A 6861-nucleotide genomic window follows, 5' to 3' on the forward strand; every position below is an offset into this window, starting at 1 on the left:
AACAGATGCACAATCGAGAGCATCCTGTCTTCAACTGCACCGCCCTCAACCTCAAGGCTCTCCAGAGGGTGGTGCGGTCTGCACAACGCATCACCGGGGGCAAACTACCTGCCCTCCAGGACACCTACACCCCCCAATGTCACAGGAAGGCCAAAAAGATAATCAAGGACAACAACCACTGCCTGTTCACCCTGCTATCATCCAGAAGGTGAGGTCAGTACAGGTGCATCAAAGCAGGGACCGAGAGACTGAAAAACAGCTTCTATCTCAAGGCCATCAGACTGTTAAACAGCCACCAGTAACTCAGATTTATACATCCGATGAAATATCGGTCTCATTGTTCCGTCTGTGACCGTACTGTGCTAGCCCTGTGCAGTGAGTGTGGTGCTCCTGTAGAAATGGCTGTGACAACATGTCCGGTATAACCAACGAGGTATAGGATGAGAGGCCCAAGATAGAAGTGCATGCAAGTAATTTCTTATGATTTGTTCGGAATTTGAAGAAAATTGAGCTAATTCGTGGATAAAAGTGGACCTTAACAGTGAATGATATCCAGGTAATTGAGTGTGAATGATCACTAGTGCGGTGGTTGCTGGTGGACCCGGGGTCACAACAGACAAGGAAGAAAATATAACATACTATGAGGGCCTCCCGAGTGGCCCAGTAGTACATATTATGAGGGCTTCCCGAGTGGCCCAGTAGTACATATGAGGGCCTCCCGAGTGGCCCAGTAGTACATATGAGGGCCTCCCGAGTGGCCCAGTAGTACATATTATGAGGGCTTCCCGAGTGGCCCAGTAGTACATATTATGAGGGCCTCCCGAGTGGCCCAGTAGTACATATTATGAGGGCCTCCCGAGTGGCCCAGTAGTACATATTATGAGGGCCTCCCGAGTGGCCCAGTAGTACATATTATGAGGGCTTCCCGAGTGGCCCAGTAGTACATATTATGAGGGCCTCCCGAGTGGCCCAGTAGTACATATTATGAGGGCCTCCCGAGTGGCCCAGTAGTACATATTATGAGGGCCTCCCGAGTGGCCCAGTAGAATATATTATGAGGGCCCCCTGAGTGGCCCAGTAGTACATATTATGAGGGCTTCCCGAGTGGCCCAGTAGTACATATGAGGGCCTCCCGAGTGGCCCAGTCCCGAGTGGTGACGTCACAGGAAGGCCAAAAAGATCATCAAGGACAACAACCACTGCCTGTTCACCCTGCTATCATCCAGAAGACGAGGTCAGTACAGGTGCATCAAAGCAGGGATCGAGAGATTGAAAAACAGCTTCTATCTCAAGGCCATCAGACTGTTAAACAGCCACCACTAACATTGAGTGGATGCTGCCATACATGTAAAAAAATTATCACTAGCCACTTTAAACAATGCCACTTAATATCATGTTTACATACCCTACATTACTTATCTCATATGTATATACTGTACTCTATACCATCTACTGCATCTTGCCTATGCCGTTCTGTACCATCACTCATTCATATATCTTTATGTACATATTCTTCATTCCTTTACACTTGTGTGCTTAACCTTTTTGGGATAGGGGGCAGCATTTTCACTTTTGGATGAATAGCGTGCCCAGAGTGAACTGCCTCCTACTCTGTCCCAGATGCTAATATATGCATATTATTATTACTATTGGATAGAAAACACTCTGAAGTTTCTAAAACTGTTTGAATGATGTCTGGGCTCACGAGACCTCTTTGAGTCAGTGGTCTGGCAGAGATCCTTGGTCTCCCGACAGAGTTACCTCTCATTCCATTGCTTCTCTGAAGACAAAGGAATTCTCCGGTTAGAACATTTTTGATGTTTTATGTTAGAAACATCCTAATGATTGATTCCATACATCGTTTGACATGTTTCTAAAGGACTGTAATGGAACTGTTAGAGATTTTGTCTGGATGAAATGCTCGCGTCTCATGAAGATGGATTATGGGCTGAACACGCTAACAACAAGTGGCTATTTGGACATAAATGATGGAACTTTATGGAACAAATCAATGGGATTTCTGGGAGTGCCTTCTGATGAAGATATTTATGGTGTTGTTTCTATATTTGTTGATTCCAAAATGGCGGATATTCCTCTGGCTGTTTTGGGCTCTGAGCACCGTTCTCAGATTATGCTTTTTCCGTTTTTTGAAATCTGACACAGCGGTTGCATTAAGGAGAAGTCTATCTTTAATTCTGTGAATAACACTAGTACCTTTTACCAATGTTTATTATGAGTATTTCTGCAAAATCACTGGATGTTTTGGAAAACATTACTGCACGTAAGGCGCCAATGTAAACTGATATTTTAGGATATAAATATGCACAATATCGAACAAAACATACATGTATTGTGTAACGTGATGTCCTATGAGTGTCATCTGATGAAGATCATCAAAGGTTAGTGATTAATTTGATCTATATTTCTGCTTTTTGGCTGTGTGTTTTTCGACTTGGCTATGACCTAACATGTTGTGCTTTTGCTGGAAAGCATTTTTTAAATCGGACACGATGGGTAGATTAACAAGATGTTTTTCTTTCATTTGCTGTATTGGACTTGTTAATGTGTGAAAGTTACATATTTCCCCAAAATATTTTAGAATTTCGAGCGCAGCGGAATGTTGTTTCGCTAGTGGAACCCCTGCGCTAGAAAGGATAAGGTAGTAGTTGTGGAATTGTTAGGTTAGATTACTCGTTGGTTATTACTGCATTGTCGGAACTAGAAGCACAAGCATTTCGCTACACTGGCATTAACATCTGCTAACCACGTGTATGTGACAAATGACATTTGATTTGATATGATCAAAGGATCAGAGAAATGAATCTGGTACTGAAAGCATAAGCTATATAGCACTGCAATGCATAAAATGTGGTGAGCAGTTGACTCAAAGAGAAAGAAAGACAATAGTTGAACAGTTTTGAACAAATGCATTTCTTCCAAAATTAAGGAGAAGCAAAACAAAAATAGAGAGATTGTCCTTTTTTTCACTTTCAGTTTCACTTACTTAGCTAGCTAGTTTCGCCTACTGAAACACCCTGCTCAAACAGAGGGATGCTATGTTAGCTAGCTGGCTATAACAGAGGGATGCTATGTTAGCTAGCTGGTTATAACAGAGGGATGCTATGTTAGCTAGCTGGCTATAACAGAGGGATGCTATGCTAGCTAGCTGGCTATAACAGAGGGATGCTATGTTAGCTAGCTGGCTATAACAGAGGGATGCTATGTTAGCTAGCTGGCTATAACAGAGGGATGCTATGTTAGCTAGCAGGCTATAACAGAGGGATGCTATGTTAGCCTCAAATTTGTCTCTTGACCTGTGTGCACCTACGTTGTAAACTTTCATTCATAGACCAGGTTGTAGCAACCTCATGAAGAGTACAGGGAAAATTACAGTATCAGATGGGATGCGTCTGAATCCACCGCATCTGCCTACGTAACACTTCCTGCATCTGCCTATGTAACACTTCCTGCATCTGAGGTGAAAGGTGACAGAGCTAGAGCTGTGTTTGTCAGACCGCCTATGTAACACTCCCGGAATCTGCCTATGTAACACTTCCTGCATCTGCCTATGTAACACTTCCTGAATCTGCCTATGTAACACTTCCTGAATCTGCCTATGTAACACTTCCTTCATCTGCCTATGTAACACTTCCTGAATCTGCCTATGTAACACTTCCTTCATCTGCCTATGTAACACTTCCTGCATCTGCCTATGTAACACTTCCTGAATCTGCCTATGTAACACTTCCTGCATCTGCCTATGTAACACTTCCTGAATCTGCCTATGTAACACTTCCTTCATCTGCCTATGTAACACTTCCTGAATCTGCCTATGTAACACTTCCTGCATCTGCCTATGTAACACTTCCTGAATCTACCTATGTAACACTTCCTGAATCTGCCTATGTAACACTTCCTGCATCTGAGGTGAAAGGTGACAGAGCTAGAGCTGTTTTGTCAGACCGCCTATGTAACACTCCCTGAATCTGCCTATGTAACACTTCCTGCATCTGCCTATGTAACACTTCCTGAATCTGCCTATGTAACACTTCCTGAATCTGCCTATGTAACACTTCCTTCATCTGCCTATGTAACACTTCCTGAATCTGCCTATGTAACACTTCCTTCATCTGCCTATGTAACACTTCCTGAATCTACCTATGTAACACTTCCTGAATCTGCCTATGTAACACTTCCTGCATCTGCCAAGGTAACACTTCCTGCATCTGCCTATGTAACACTTCCTGAATCTACCTATGTAACACTTCCTGAATCTGCCTATGTAACACTTCCTGAATCTGCCTATGTAACACTTCCTGCATCTGCCTATGTAACACTTCCTGAATCTACCTATGTAACACTTCCTGAATCTGCCTATGTAACACTTCCTGCATCTGAGGTGAAAGGTGACAGAGCTAGAGCTGTGTTTGTCAGACCGTGAGACATTTCCAAAAATCTGTCTTCTCACAAAATCATCTGTAGAGTCAGAACGGTTTGACAAAATACAATATTATGACCACTCTATGGAAAGATGAGACTCTCACGAACACGATGGTGTTGTCCACAGCTTGAAGTCCTGAGTGGCGCAGCGGTCTGAGGCAGCGGTCTGAGACAGCGGTCTGAGGCAGCGGTGCAGCGGTCTGAGGCGGCGGTCTGAGGCGGCGGTCTGAGGCGGCGGTCTGAGGCAGTGGTCTTAGGCAGCGGTCTGAGGCAGCGGTGCAGCGGTCTGAGGCAGCGGTGCAGCGGTCTGAGGCAGCGGTCTGAGGCAGCGGTCTGAGACAGCGGTCTGAGGCAGCGGTGCAGCGGTCTGAGGCAGCGGTCTGAGGCAGCGGTCTGAGGCGGCGGTCTGAGGCGGCGGTCTGAGGCAGTGGTCTTAGGCAGCGGTCTGAGGCAGCGGTGCAGCGGTCTGAGGCAGCGGTGCAGCGGTCTGAGGCAGCGGTCTGAGGCAGCGGTCTGAGACAGCGGTCTGAGGCAGCGGTGCAGCGGTCTGAGGCAGCGGTCTGAGGCAGCGGTCTGAGGCGGCGGTCTGAGGCGGCGGTCTGAGGCAGTGGTCTTAGGCAGCGGTCTGAGGCAGCGGTGCAGCGGTCTGAGGCAGCGGTGCAGCGGTCTGAGGCAGCGGTCTGAGGCAGCGGTCTGAGACAGCGGTCTGAGGCAGCGGTGCAGCGGTCTGAGGCAGCGGTCTGAGGCAGCGGTCTGAGGCGGCGGTCTGAGGCGGCGGTCTGAGGCAGCGGTCTGAGGCAGCGGTGCAGCGGTCTGAGGCAGCGGTCTGAGGCAGCGGTCTGAGGCAGCGGTCTGTAGTTCCTGGTTCGATTCCAGGCTGCATCACAGCCGGCCGTGAATGGGAGTCCTATTGGGCGGCGTCGTCCAAGTTTGGCCCGGGGTAGGCCGTCATTGTAATTAAGAATTTGTTCTTAGCCGACTTGCCTCATTAAATAAATATAAATAAAGTCGGTACAGCCGATCTGCCAACTTCTGTCTATAGCGAACAGTTTGGGTTACACACTAACATGACCCCTCTGTGGAAGGGTGGGACTCTCTGTAATGCTCCGGGTGTCGTGGGTGTGGAGTCAAACGCAGGAGACAGAGAGTGCAATGCTGTGCGTTTTTAATAGCACCAACGCACCACAGGGTGCTCACAATAGTAACGGCCCCAAACACAGGGAATGAAAATGTACAACGGAAAATGCACGACCAGGCACTAACACGTACCTCTACAACAGAGCCGAAGGTTACACTGAAATAATCCCGCACAACAACCAGGCGGGCCGGCTGTCTAATAAAGACAAACTAATTATACATAAACAGGTGCTACCACTAAACATACAAGGAGGGGGAGGAAAGACAATCAGTGGCAGCTAATAGGCCGGTGACGACGACCGCCAAGCGCCACCCGCCCGGGAAGGGGAACCACCCTCGGCCGGACTCGTGACACTCTCACATACAGTACCAGTCAAAGTGTGGACATACCTACTCATTCCAGGGTTTTTCTTTATTTGAACTGTTTTCTGCATTGTAGAATAATAGTGAAGACATCAACACTATGAAATAACACATTATGGAATCATGTCGTGACAAAAAAGTGTTCTTTATATTTGAGAATGTAGCCACCCTTTGCCTTGATGACAGCTTTGCATTCTCTCAACCAACTTCATGAGGTAGTCACCTGGAATGCATTTCAATTAACAGGTGTGCCTTGGTAAAAGTAAATTTCTGGAATTTCTTTCCTTAATGCATTTGAGCCAATCCGGACAACAGGCCCTCCGATTTGACACACTGTCTGAGAAGTAGTTGGTGAACCAGGCGAGGCAATCATTTGAGAAACCAAGGCTGTCGAGTCTGCCGATAAGAATGTGGTGATTGACAGAGTCGAAAGCCTTGGCCAGGTCGATGAATACGGCTGCACAGTAATGTCTCGTATCGATGGTGGTTATGATATCGTTGAGGACCTTGAGCGTGGGTGCGGTGCACCCGTGATCAGCTCGGAAACCAGATTGCATTGGTGTGGGGTGGTGTGTTGTTGTGGGTGGTGTGGCGAGGTGTGTAGGGGTGGGGAAGTGTGGTGTGTTGATGTGGTGTGGTGGTGTGTTCTGGTGTCTTGTGGTGTGTTCTGGTGTCTTGTGGTGTGTTCTGGTGTCATGTGGTGTGTTGTGGTGTTTTGTGGTGAAGATACTCCAATATCCAGAGAATAAGTATTTAATTGACAACAGCAACCCAGGTCTGGTAAACCTCCAGACAGGATACATATGGTTCACAGCTAACAAATTAAAACCAGGTGCAGATGCGCACGCGCACACACACACACACACACACACACACACACACACACACACACACACACACACACACACACACACACACAGG

This window comes from Oncorhynchus clarkii, chromosome 20, assembly GCF_045791955.1.
Source record: "Oncorhynchus clarkii lewisi isolate Uvic-CL-2024 chromosome 20, UVic_Ocla_1.0, whole genome shotgun sequence".
Lineage (NCBI taxonomy): Eukaryota > Metazoa > Chordata > Actinopteri > Salmoniformes > Salmonidae > Oncorhynchus > Oncorhynchus clarkii.